The following is a 14,581-nucleotide window of genomic DNA, read 5'->3' as shown; positions in this document are numbered from 1 at the left end:
AGGCTCAGGGCTTGTCCATACCATGCTTGAGTATGGTTTAGAATTGGTTCCCATTCATATACAGTGGTACCTTGGGTTATAGACGCTTCAGGTTACAGACGCTTCAGGTTACAGACTCTGCTAACCCAGAAATAGTACCTCAGGTTTGGAACTTTGCTTCAGGATGAGAACAGAAATTGTGCTCTGGCGGCGTGGCGGCGGCAGGAGGCCCCATTAGCTAAAGTGGTGCTTCAGGTTAAGAACAGTTTCAGGTTAAGAACGGACCTCCAGAACGTATTAAGTACTTAACCTGAGGTACCGCTGAAGTCTGCTCTCAACTTGCCGAGTGGTCAAGTTGCTCACTCGGAGCTATCCGTGGTTCTGAAACTTCTGACCTGTCTTGCCCCATGGATTCTGATGTGAGGCCTGAACATGACTCTTCCTGTTCTGCTGCCACACCATCTCTCTCTCTTTCTCTCTCTCCCCTGGCCAGGTTCTATTAAAAGCAACAGGACATTTCTGTGAGCAATTTGTTTCATTGGTTTCAATGGCACTTAGCGATCATGACCCACTTTATCCAGAGTAGAACAAAAACCACCTTCTTGTACTCCTCTCAGCCTGGTGTTTGCTTTCCACTACTCAAAATGTCCTTGTGCTCCCATGCCTTTAACATTCATTGCCTTTTGGATGCAGTTCTGTAATTCCATACAGAGCCTGTGGGATGTCATGGACTACTGGATCAGGATGTGGGACACCAGGATTGAAATCTAAATTCAGCTACGAAGCTAGTCAAGTCTGTTAGCCTAAGCTTCCCCACAGGGTTGTTGTGAGGATGAAAAGGGGAAGAATCAGCTCCTCCAGCTCCTTAATATTATTATTACGATTAAATGGCCTTTGCCAACTAACAAAGGCTTTTGTGGCCAAAAGGTCTTGGGCATATTGCAAAAACAAAGAGCCATGTATATCATCATCATCATCATCATCATCATCATCATCATCATATCTTTATTGTCATTGCCCCCTTCGGGGACAACGAAATTACTTGACTGCTCCATAAAAACACTAATTAAACAATACAGTATAATACAGCAAGGGAGATTAGATGACTTTCAAAGTCCGGGCTTCCCATTCAGGGCCGAGATCGCTCTGGAGAAGAAGCTGTTCTTAAGACGGCTCATTCTTGTCTTCATCGTCCTGTATCTCCGTCCCGACGGCAAGAGCTCGAAGAGACAGTGACCAGGATGCGATGGATCTTTTACTATGTCCAGTGCCTTCCTATGGAACCTTGTGGCATAAATCTGCTCTAAGGTGGGGAGTGGGCAGCCAACAATGCTCTCTGCTGCCTTAACAACCCTGCACAACCCCATCCTGTCCTGGGTAGTACAGCTTCCGTACCACACACATAAGCCATAAGTGAGCATGCTCTCAATGGCACAGTGATAGAAGGCAAGCAGCAGTTTCTGCGGAAGATGGTTTTTCCTTAGTATTCTCAAAAAGTACAGTCTCTGCTGCGCCTTCTTCACAAGCCCCCTTGTGTTGACACTCCAGGACAGATCCTCTTGTAATTCAATGCCCAAAAATCTGAACGTTGTTACCCTCTCCACACAGACCCCATCAATCAAAAGTGGCTGGACGTTGCTCTTCTGTCTCCTGAAATCCACCACAAGCTCCTTTGTCTTCCTGTGTCTCTTTATTCCCCAGTTCTTTGAAGTCCTTGCAGACGCGGAGACACTCACAATTTGTGCAGCACTCACTCCGTAGCCGAATAGATAACATGTCCTGCCGACTATAAACAAGTCTATTTTGGCAGGACAAAAAAGCCAGATTCTGAGTTGAGGAGCAACCAGCCGCAGCATCTACACACGCCGCCATCTTATCTTCTGGCAGCGCGTGTAGATGCTGCGGCTTGTGATATGTGAGGTGTATTTCTCTTTTTTGTAGCTACCTAGCCAGGAAGAGTGTTTTCCCATATTGTTGGCAGTTTGACTGAGCCAATGCAGTGATGGGCTGGATGCCATAAAATGAAATCATTGGCTGGGCTGGCTACAGCTTCCTGCACTTATGCTTTCCTTGACTTGGAGTCAGTGGGACCCCTCTTTCTCCCCTTTGCAAATAACAGGTGTTCATGGAGTGCGGGGGACACAATTCTAATTGGGAATATGGTGATGCCTCCCCCTCCATTCCACAGCCCCGATCTGGTTCTGCAACACACACACACCGGCTTTTTGTTATTTTAATCAGACACACAAGGCCAAACCATGTGAATAACATCTCATGTAATTTGGTCCTGACATTCTCCATTTGTGATAATCAGCTTGGATGGCTTCTGAATATTGCGAAAGAAAGGGGGATTTCTCTTGCCGGGGGAATTGACAGATTTTGTAGTAATACCAAACTCTACAAAGTGTGAAACTCTTTCTGAAAGTTGTATGGGTTTAAAATTAACATCATGAGTTCAGAGTCTGTTTTTGCTTTATCAGATTCAATTCAGCTGTGACAATAGCTCAAACTCCAATTGAGTGGCCTGTAAGGACCACCAGATGGCAGTGTGGGACTTCTTTTTCCATATTATTTTATCTCCAGTTCAGGCAAAGTACCAGCCTTTTCATTTGTGTATAAATATCTTTAAAAAAATTCTTGCTTTGTAGCAAGGAGCATAGAAGTGATCTTTACTATCTAAAACCAGCTTCAATGTTGGGAAATGTTCAATGTTGGGAAATGTTGGGAAACGGAGGCATGAAGAACAACAGCAGTGCTTTACAGGGAAAAAGCAGTTTGAATGTTCAAAGCACGCAGTCACCACATTGAGCCTTACAATGACCCTCTGAAAGAGGCTAGTATTAGCTCTGTACATCTGTTCCTCATACAAGGGCAGTTTGGCTCCACTGGTGCATCCATGCAACCCCAACATCGCTGCTGTCCTGCCCTACCTCAAGTTAGGCTCTCTTTGCAGTCAATGACAGGCAAGTCCAGTTCTGACAGAGGACGTCAAAACGGAAAACAGAGCTCAAGTCTTACCTTTCGATTGTGCTTCTTGATAGTTGGCATCTGACCAGATAGGCAGCCCAGAGCTATGAAGGAGAGGGAGAAGGAAGAAGAAGAAGAAGAGTTTGGATTTGATATCCCGCTTTATCACTACCCGAAGGAGTCTCAAAGCAGCTAACAATCTCCTGTTCCCTTCCTCCCCACAACAAACACTCTGTGAGGTGAGCGGGGCTGAGAGACTTCAGGGAAGTGTGACTGGCCCAAGGTCTCCCAGCAGCTGCATGTGGAGGAGCGGAGACGCGAACCTGGTTCCCCAGATTACAAGACTAGCGCTCTTAACCACTACGCCACACTGGCTCCCAAAAGGTAAACACCACCTGAAAGCAACCAAATGCTCATCAAAATGGGGAGTATCTGAGAGGTATGCATTGAAGTAGGAACTAGGCCTCACATATATTGTGAGAAAGCAAGGGGGGACACACAAAAGGCACAGATCTGCCTAAAAGTTGCATATGCTTAATGTCTAGATATCCAAGCAAATTGAGGAATAATCAAGTAATTTAGGTGGGTGTATGGTACAGCTCATCATAGTCAGGAAGGCTGGGACCAGGTGACCTGTCTGGCAGCTTGGTATACTGCCCAGGTGTTAACTGTTGATGGGCAACTTCAAGGCCCGCCCCCCCGGCTCTCCTTTCTTATGGTTAAGAGATGAAGCTGCCTTATACCAAGTCAGGCCATTGGTCCATCTAGCTCAGTGTTGTCACCACTGATTGGCAGCAGTTCGCCACTGTTTTAAGGAAAGAGCCTGGAGATGCCGGAAATTGAACTTGGGACCTTTTGCATGCAGTCTTTAAACTGGACTTGGATCAGACAACCTTTCAAACAGAAGGCAGTCATCTGCAAAGCAGGACACACCATCACCCCAGCAGGAATTGTTGGAAGTATTCCGGAAAATCCTGCCTGTGCATTCCCACCCCCCACTTTCTCTGCTCCCTCAAAATAAGAGGTTGTGGGGATTTGTGTGTGGTGGTTGTGCATGTGTGTGCTGAAGTTGTCTTGTTTTAATTACACTTAGAAGGCTGCCATGGTTAGAAATATGCTTTAATTCCCATCTGCCTGTTCTGATGGCAAACAAGGGGCAGCCTAGAACAAAGGAAGCCATTATCTGTCCAAGGGGGCGCTCCAGGAAGTTTCACTGTAAACAGAACTAACAAGATTAGTGTAAATGGGGGACAGGGTGGTGGTGGCACATTCCGTCAGCTGCAGTGATCAATAAGAAGTCTAGACCAATTAGGACCTTCGGAGTGAAATTATAGCAAGATTACACTTGTAAAGGGCTTTTATCTTTATGTTAATTAGAAAAATGCTTACAAGCAGATTTACAAATTGTAGTCTCCAGAAATCTATCAGCTTCTTGTAGGAGACAAATGTCTCCACATAATCTGAGGTATGGGTCAGAAAAAGTTGTACACAAATTCAAGGCTAGTAAATTGAATTTTTAAATATATATATATTAAATTTCTTGAAAATAGTTTCTTACCAACTCCTCAGCCTGTGAGGTGGGAGAGAAATGCCCCTCAGAGCATTCATGACTACTGATGAAATTATAGTAGGTTTCAGAAAGACAGAGAATGCACATGCAGCAATGGGATTTTTCAGAACCAGAAACGGAATGGAAGAAATAAGATGTAGCTGTACCTGCATGATTAATATTTGCAGGCAGTGTTTGACATTTCCATTTGGAGGGCACAAACTGAGAGCCCTCTTAGCTCCCTCCTGAAGCTGGCTGTCAGTTTTGCACAGGCACTCGGGAGATATGGCCAGCAATTTCCTGTCCAGATTCTAACACCCTGTGGATTGAGTTTCTCTGCACCTGACTGAGGACCTTTCTGCACCTTACATGATTTAGATGTGGGTAGTGGGGCAAGGCAACATTTCCTGTTATTTCCCTGTCTTTGAACCTTGCACACTTTTTCTCGCAGAAGAGCCATTTTAAGATGTTGGAAATAATTATGTAAGTAACACCGGCTAGCCAGTTAGTCCAAAAATTATCCATTTGCTACCATTAGAAAGAGAATTTTTTGCTTTGTATCACACTATAGATTAATAGAGCTTCTTCTTCCCTGCTGTCGCTAACAGAGATTCTTTTAGTTTTCCAACCACTGCCTCCCCCACCCCCACCCCGTGTCCTTGCCTGAGCTCAGGGAAGTTAGTTTGTTCTTGATGCTGAGGACACTCACTATGATTGTTTTGCAAGATCAACCTTAATATTGAGGCTGCCTTGTTTAACGCAGGTCAGCATCACAGTCATGAATCTGTTTCAACACAGCCTGAATAGCACAATGAGGGACAGGTGTCAAATCATTGCAACATTCCTCTTTCTTATTCCTTTGGTTTCTTGCGCTCAGCAGCAATGTGGCTCAGTGTTGCTGCCATGAACACAAGTGACTACAAATATTTGGCGTTTGCCATTAAACCTAGCACAGGGGGAAAGGCACACACAGAGATATTGGAATGGCTGAGGTACATATCCTTCACACTTCCATCTTGAAGCGTGCAGGATCCGTTCGTTACTTCCCTGTTTTCCACGGCAACTGGGTTTCCAAGGCTGGCAAAGATCTTCAAAACCATACTGAAAACTGCTACCCGAGTCTAGCATTGGAACATTCCCAACATTTTTTAATGCAGTCAAAACAAACTGAAAGTCCACCACAACACTACGGCATGCTTTGCCTAAGCAGCAGTAATTTGCTTCATTCCATCTAGAACTAAAAACATATAATTCCCCCAATTGCTATTTTGAGAAGGGTGGACAGCAAGCTTTATCCATTATCCTCCCAGGATAATTGCTCTCAAACCCTAATGCCGTTCTGTTTCTCCAAGAAACACAAGCTTCTCTGCATCTCGTTCCCCCCTCCTCCTGTTCTCACTTTCTGATGGCCTCCTGCCCTTTCCTGCCTCCCTTCTAAACAAAGAACTAACTCCTCCTGCTTCTCTTCTCTTCTCTTCTCTTCCTCCCCATTCAGCTCCCTCAGCCTTCCCTAACCAGCACAAGATGTCAGACTCTACTGCAAGAGCTTCTCTTGAGGAGGCCTTATATTCATAATGTTCTAGGAAGGATATCTTTTTGTACTTTACTCTGACCTTAGTCTCACTCATTTTTTAAAAAACCCTGCCCTGTCAGGGGAAACTTGCTCCTCTTCACCCACTCACAGTTGGAATTTCCAAGTTTACAACAATGCCCTGGGATATATGCAGATTTAGGGTTGTATCCAGCATGTTTGTGTCTTTAGTGCAAGGACTTTCTTCCTATGCAATGGGACTTCCATCCCCTCTTCATTCTACTTGCACCTTCCATCTGTTTTGGAGGGTTGGAGGGAAACCCAAAATAGATTTTGGGGAAGGGAGTCCTGTTACACTAATGTAACAGGTGCCCTTGTTGTATACAGCCCTTAGACATGAAGAGTGTTCTGTCAATAAATCACCATATATGTTTAAACTAGGGCTGAGACACACCATAGCTTTAAATCGCATATCTACTACCACCCTGAAAGAATCCTGGAATCCACATGGAGCTGCAATTCTCAACACCTTTAACAAACTACAGTTCTCAGGTTTCTTGGAGGTTAAAAATGTGCTTTAAACATAGAAGGGTACGCATCCTATATCTGGTCTTCCTTGAGCATTTGTTCTCACTTATCTGTGGGGGCAGGAATAGGACAACAAGCAATCATCCTGATTTCCTTGCAAGGTTTTCTACGCCTCCGTTTTAATCATTCATTCATCCCACACTTTTCAGTGCATTTCGCTGACCCTCTCTGAACTGCAAAAGTATGTTTGTTTTAAAGTGGATTTGTTGTGCTAGGGCGACAGAACACTGTAAATCTGAAATTCCAGCTTGAATCCCTCCTGCAAATCACACCAGTCTGGAGGCACCCAAAAGCGATCATGAATGAGAAATGAACAGGGGCTCAATAATTGATGGACCCTGTGTGACAGGCAGGGAAGAGAAGATCTCCTCAGGTGGGAGGATGGGGAAAGCAAGGGAAATTCCCAGGTGAGAGCTGGGAGGGTTCACCTTTCTCTGTGTGGGACAATGTAAGTTTTACCTGCAAAAGAGGACTTTGTATTCTTTTCTCTTGCTTTCTGAAGTTTTTGTTGAGATTAGTTGGTTTTTTATTGTAACGTATTATGAAATGTATAAATAATAATACTTTATTTTAAATATATATATATATAAACAAACCAACCAACCAACGGAAGAGGGAATTGCAAGCTACAGCTGCTGAATTATTAAGGTAACCTCTTTTGCATCTACCTACCTGAGTCACAAGCTACACAAGCCTTTGCTAACTAAATACTTCTCATGACGTAATTCATAATTCATATACCCAAAATGTGCAGCATAGCAGCGGCATTGATGAAAAATGCAATAGCAAAAGTCAAAAACAAGGGGATGTTTATACAACAGGATACAAGGTACACTGTGGCACGGATTGTTCCCTTTGGAGCTTAAAGGGTACATACACAGAGGAACAAAGCCAGACTGCGTTTTGTACTAAGATAAAACATTATTATTTTTTGCAAGGGAGTCCTGCAGGTGCTGCTAGCTAGCCTGGTGTTCCAGGTGGCGTGCCAGCAGTTCAGGATGAAATTCACCAGGTGTCCTCTAATACCCAGGCACAATGGGATACCAATTTAATTACTTTAGCGCAGTTCAAAGCAGAACAGAGCCACATATTCTCACACTTGCGCAGAGTATTTTAATGGGTGCGCTGACCAGGGCATGGGTGAGAGAGACAGTGGATGATTTAAAAGTTTTCCTTTCCTTGTTAAAAGAAATCATGTGGTGATCTTTAGGCTCCACACACATTGCAGCACCCCACTGAGTCGCTTCTTACCCTCTACAGCTGGAGGGCAGGGGCTAAAATGTGCCAGGAAATAGGTGTGGAGGTATGAGGGTAAAAAAAAGTGATAGGAAAAAGGATCCAGCTGGGTTTCTATCACTTTCACTTAATCAGTATTCCTTCTGACTTTTTCTGCATCCCCCCAGAAACCCCAATACCTCTTGCCTCTCACTGTGGTAATTCAAATATTCCAAATTATAAATAATAACTGTAAATATGAAATAACTGTAAATATGGAAAGAGACAAAGTATTCTCTAATTTTTTTCCTTGGTTATATGTATTTTCTTTTTCTTTTGTATTTTCTTTTGTTGTAAATATGTATGTTTTCTAATTTGTACTTAATAAAATTTAATTCATTTTTTTAAAAAAAACAAATCTTCCAAATTATCTAAAGCATGTCTGACGTTATCTCTTAACTGTCTTTTATGCATCAATCCACATTAATCACAATAAATAAAATTCTCTAGAATATTTTTAAATCCTTTTTACAAAATCATTGTAAAGCACTTATAGTCTAATGAAATCAGTCGATAATTCTTTGCTATAATCAAAATCTTGATCTTCTCTAGGTATGAGTATGATGTTCGCTTCTCTCCATCCATCTGGTATTTTACCACTACGTAAGATACTGGTTTTTTTAAAAATAATTTTTATTAAAGATTTTCCTTGTTTACCAAAGCACATGCATATGTAAGATACTGTTCCTCGTCCGTTGTAAGGATTGTAAAGGTTTTGCCTTCAAAAGGTTTGTAATATGATGTCAATAGCCTACCTGGGCCCTGGACACAAGACTTTCAAGGCTGGACAGCGCAGAGAGAGTTATGGAACCTCTACTTAGGTGGAGCAGCTGCAATACCCAATCCAGCGCTTGCTGAGCATGGGAGAGGAGGAAAAAAGGCACAATCACAAAATGCAAAAAACTGGGCAAACAACAGACACACCTCCAGCATCTCTGGAAGTGCTGCTGTAGCCTAACTATCAGGGACCCTCTTGGTGGCAAGGCTGACACGCAATGCAGACACCGAGAGACTCAAACTGTGGTGACTAAACTGGGTGTATGACGTATGCCCATCAAGTAATTTCATCCCCAACCAGCAGGAATGCAGAGAACTAAGCAATAGTTGCAGTCAATGGAGTGAGTCACAGAGTTTGTTGGTTGATATTTCTTTATTGGCCAAACCTTTTGCCTCCGCCTCCCATCTCCCGGTGGTAAGAGCTCTAAGTATGCATGGCCCATGGGACAGAGAGAGATAGCCGCTTGCTGAATGCCCTGTAATCTGTGATATGTTCTCCCCGTTTGGGGTTTATTTTTCCAGAGTCATGTGCCGTAGTGGAGTGCTGAGTCATATCACAGTGCTGTGTCTTGGTGCCATAGGCAGAGGTGGAGCTAGCTGCTCTGGCACCCAGAGCAGCGCACACGCTGTGTAGCCAGGGGTGGAGTGAGCGTCCCAGGGGGGCGCCATGGCGATGTCACCCCCCTCAGGAATGACACTTGGGGTGGGCCACACCCACCGCACCTCCTTCCAGGGCCATATTAAGTATATCTGGCACCATGGTGCAAAGATAACTCTGGCGCCCCCCCCTCATTTCCCAGAGTTGCCGACCTTTTTACGGTGCTGCCGGCAGCTTTGCAGGGCTGGAGGAGGCGGGCTGAAGGGGGGCTCCTCTGGTGGGGAAGAAGCAGAGGCTCTGGGCGTGGCGCTGCTTCAGCAAGGTGGGTGAGGGCAGCAAGCTGATGCCGGGAGGCACTGTGCCCAGCCTCTGCCTCTTCCCTGGCGCCCATGCCGCGGTGGCCATGGCAGACGGAGGCTCTGGGCACAGCGCTGCTTCAGCGTGGCATGGTGGAGGCGGGCGAGGGCAGCAAGCTGATGCTGAGAAGCACTGTGTCCAGCCTCCGCCTCTTCCCTGGCACCCTCCAGAACTTGGTGCCCTGGCACCCTGCGCCACTTGCCTCTGTGGGCAAGACACCCCTACCCCCTTTCTTCACCAGTGAGCAGAGGTCTCATCTTCACAGGGATAGCATCTGCTTTTATTTTATTTTTTAAAATCCCTCCTGTGAAGCCAATAGGAGGGGCCTCTTTTGCTGGTGTAACAGTCCGCTGTTGATGGGGCATGGATTGTACAGGATATGACTCTGCCCTCTTTTTGCTATTCCACTCTTCTGTGTATCTTTGCCAGTTGAACAGCTAGGCTGGTGGTACGATTCACAAGCCTGTCTGGAGTATTCTGCTGGCATATCTGCCATAGTGGCGGTGTATCTGGCAATTCAACAGCATAGTGTCCAAAACCTATAGCCGTTCAGCTGGCAGATCTCAAGTTTAGAATTAAGTGAAGATTAACCATGAGCCAACACAGATGAGCTAATTGTGTGACCGTTCCCCATGCATTCATTGCTGGAAAACTGGGCGCCTCTTTACTATCTCAAGGTGCATCTCCCAAGTCCTAACATATCTAACCTGCTAGAGATAAGAGTGCAGATATTCAGGAACTGAAGGGGATGAGCTATTCAGTGGGTTAGAGTGCTGGTCCAAAATTATGGCAATCTGGTTTGAGTTTCCTGTTATTAAAGCTGGAGTAAATCATTATTCTTCATATTACCCAGGGAAACCTGTGGCTCTCTGAATCCTAGCATCCTCCCACACCAGGCTGCTTGACCTGTGGTCCCTTTGGACATGTGGAAGTACTCTGAGCTATGTTTACCATCCCAGTGCCCCTTGCCCCTTGGAGGTAAGAAAGAGCTATCATCCCCCCATTGCTTGAAAGGGAAACAAAGGCACTAAATATCTCTTCTTCTATTTCCTTTTTTCAAATGGTGCGTCATACAAGTCTGGCTCTAATTGTTATAGTTCAGATTTCTTTTTAAAAAATAAAAACAGTGTATCCTAGGAGCAAGCAAGTGTGTGTGTGTTAATGCCATTTGATTACATTTTTATGTTCGTATGATATAAAAACAGGAAAGCTGGAAGGTATCCTCTGTGAGTGGGGTGTCATTTTCAGGTCAACCTGATGAACTAGCTCATATATTGTGGCAAATGAAATGCAATTAACTTTGTATTATACATGACAATATTGCAGCCCTCCTTGTGACTCTAGGCTAGGGCAGACTAGAAGTACGATCATGCAAAAACAATTGCTATCCCTTGGTCACAATGAACTTCTCATGTAGTGTGCCCACCAGTGTCCTCTAGGGTGTGCATGCGCTTCAAAAGTCCTGCAAGAGCAAGGAATGGGAGAGGCAATATTCCCTGTATGCAAAGCAAGATCCTATCATCCACCTTACATTTCCTTCTTACACCGACATTGATCTTGATCTGCTGAAAACCTGAATTGCTGTTTGTTGTACTTTAGCCTTAAAGAGATGGGTTTCACAGGGAATGCTCTGGGGCGAAAAGAAAGAGTGCTTGGGCACAGAGCTTTAAAGTGTGGACCTGTGTCTGGACAGCGCAGGGCAGAAAGTGTGGATAAACCCTCAGTATAGATAATACTGAGATGGATGATCCTCTGTTGTTCCTCTCCTCCTCAGTTATTGTTCTTAAATCCTCGGCAGAAGTCTAGAAAAGATTTCCCTCCCTTTGCTATCTTGGTTCATGCTTCCAAACAGAAGCCTTCCTTCCCCACACACTGAGTGCTTGTAATTACCTTTGTACTTCAGTGCCAGCCATCCTCAAACAGGCATCATTATTGAACGGAGAGAGAGAAGAGGGGAGGGAGAAAATGAGAGGGAGAGAAAGCGAGAGTGCCACAAAACTTAATTTAATCGCACTGCCCCATGCTCAATTGAACAGCCACAACGGCTCAGAATGGGGTCCCTGTGCAATGGGAGGGCAATCAACGGAGCGACCCGGGAAAGAATTAATTGTGGATGACAACATGTAAACAGTGCGGATGAATAGGGCGTGCAGGTGTGAGCCACCGGGGCCATCCTGGAGACATTTTCACACGAATTTAAGTCCCTTCACTGCTGACCTGCTCCCTAAAATGTGATTAGTGTCGGCACTGGGAAACCATTCAGGGTGTCAGGAGTTTGCACATATTAATAGCTGGTGTTGGGGGGCCGGCAGCAGCCAGGGAACATGGCTGTGAAAGGGGAAAGTTAAAGGGACAGAACATGAAAACATACAGCACAATAAATAAATGCCTTCGTTAGCTCAGGGGTCTTTGCTGCCCTTGCTGCAACATGGCTCTACTCTTCTAGAATAGACTGGCCCAGTACTAGATGACTTTTGGGGCCTGTGAAATAAGGGAGCCAAGAACTTAGAGACACGGCCCTCTCTAAAGTATAGGGCTTATACCAGTAACAGACAGCATGGTGGGGTGCTGCACCTGACCTCCTGACAGCTGAGTTGTTGCCTCCTGACTGTTAAAGTGGTATGGGGGTGCATTTACATGTGGTCATAGTCAATATCCTGGTTCAATTAAAACATCCACTCGGGGCCCAGCGGCTGTGAAAATGTCTGGTTTCATGCTAGCAACTGAAAATAAGATTGCAAGACTTTTATGGAAAGCAATGGTGCAACTACCTATAGAGTACTAGGGTTAGTTCTGCTTGGCCCATCTAAAACGATATCTGTCTTAGAGGTGGACATGGGCAACCAAACCAACCAAGGGACTGGAGTCCTGAGAGTCGTGCCCTAGCACGCCTGCTTCTGGCAAGGCATGCAAAAGGTGTGGGAAGCTATATATTCATCCAGTGTGGCTCAGAATTCCACCTCCAACTTCCCAACATCATGCCCTATTCAATGAGTCCCTGGAGGTTGCTGTTGAGGTTCACCTTCTTGCTGGCTGTGTCAGTGGTGCTGATGGACTGGGAGAACCATGGCTCCCTCTTATGGGAGACGCAAAATATTGTAACAAGCGGATTATTATACTTCTATCTTAACTGAAGACCAATTTGTGACTGGGTTTACAACTCTGATGTATGCATCACATCTCAAAAAGTGTATTGTGAGCATTTTTGGATCTTCGGTGTGGCATACGTCAGCTTTTCCCATGTATCTGTGCATGTGCTTTTTAAAAAGATTTCTTAAGTATATAAAAACAGTGTGATGTCTCTTTCTTCAAGTTATGATTTCTACAATGCAGTTGCATTTGTTGTGAGACATTAATGGTACATACAGTGTTAGGCTAGGAAGAAAAGAGGGGGAGTGGTGGGTGGGGTGGGGTGGTTATGTTTCTGTTCTTCTATTTAGTGTATGTGTGTCAGCATTACTTGTATGGGTTTTCTTACTGTTCACTTGTTGTGTTTCCTTGGTGATGAGAGAGGAGGAGGAAGAAGAAGAGTTTGGATTTGATATCCCGCTTTATCACTACCCGAAGGAGTCTCAAAGCGGCTAACATTCTCCTTTCCCTTCCTCCCCCACAACAAACACTCTGTGAGGTGAGTGGGGCTGAGAGACTTCAGAGAAGTGTGACTAGCCCAAGGTCACCCAGCAGCTGCATGTGGAGGAGCGGAGGCGCGAACCCAGTTCCCCAGATTACGAGACTACCGTTCTTAACCACTACACCACACTGGCTCTCAGAGGGTGGCCTAGGGTGTGATTGGTTGTCCTTGGGTGGCTGTAGTGAGATTTATTTGTGTGCGAGAGTGGGGTGTGTGAGTGTGTATTTTTTAAAAAATCAAGTTAGCCAGATTGATTTGTATGCTGTTGGTGGAGTTTTGTCGTTATCTTGTGGGGTTGTGTACGTGATAAAGGGGAGCCATAGTGGGGTGAAGGCGTCTTCTTCTGTTTGTTCCTGTGTCAGTTTCAGTTTATTGGTTAATTTTTCTAATAGGGCTGTTTCCCATACTACTTGATAACCATGGTCCAAGGTGAGTGGGGATTATTGTCTTGGAAGATGTTTAGTAGGGCCAGTTCTGGGGTGATATCTAATATTTGCTTAGTTATTTTGCATATTTCTTGTACTATTGCTGTCCAGAATTGTTGGATTTTGGGACATTCCCACCACATGTGGAGGTATGTGCCTGTGGAGGCGCATATCTGTGCATGTGCTTTTGAGAGCAAGCAGCTCCAGGGGTGGGAAGTATATAATTTTGCTGAGTGGGGGAAGGGGGAGGTAGAGTGATTGTGGATGCTCCTGGGTGAGAACAGATAGCTCCAGGGGTGGGAAGTGTGCAATTTTAGAGTGAGCCTAAGTTGGGGAGATAGCAGCCAAAGTGAATGCTGGAATATGAAGTGCTTTATGAATTGCAGCAACAACAACATACAGCATTGATTTCCTTCTATACTAGGTTTTCAAATGTTATTATTATATACCATAGAAGAAAAATAAAATAAAAGTACTGATTTTGACAGGAGAGAGTTGTGTAAGACCATAATCACATTAAATTACAAACAGTAATTTTAAAGAAATCTTAACAGAGTTAATTTCATTCATTCATTATTCATTCATTTCTTGAGGGCAAGCAAATGAGTTTCCCTTTGTTTGGGAGAAATGGGGAGGTGTTGGCCTGGGATCTAAATGCCTTTCTGCTCCCTTTTAGACTTATGATTCTGCACAATAGGCACAATCTACTAGCCATGTATTGTGGTCTTGCAGGTGCTGGCTACATCCCTTCTTCTTGCAGTCCCATCAAAAAGAAGAGTCTTAATCAAGGTGCCTGCTGGAGACCTATGGCTGATGGATTGCATTCAGGCAGGTGGATCATAAAATTTTGCAGGCATAAACTTGGTGTTAGAGTGAACTAAAGGAGCTGAGAGCTTAAAAGGAA

The sequence above is a fragment of the Podarcis liolepis genome (assembly GCF_965112155.1).
Source record: "Podarcis liolepis genome assembly, chromosome: 1".
Lineage (NCBI taxonomy): Eukaryota > Metazoa > Chordata > Lepidosauria > Squamata > Lacertidae > Podarcis > Podarcis liolepis.
The sequence above is the reverse complement of the archived record's forward strand: the minus strand, read 5'-3'. Positions refer to the sequence as shown.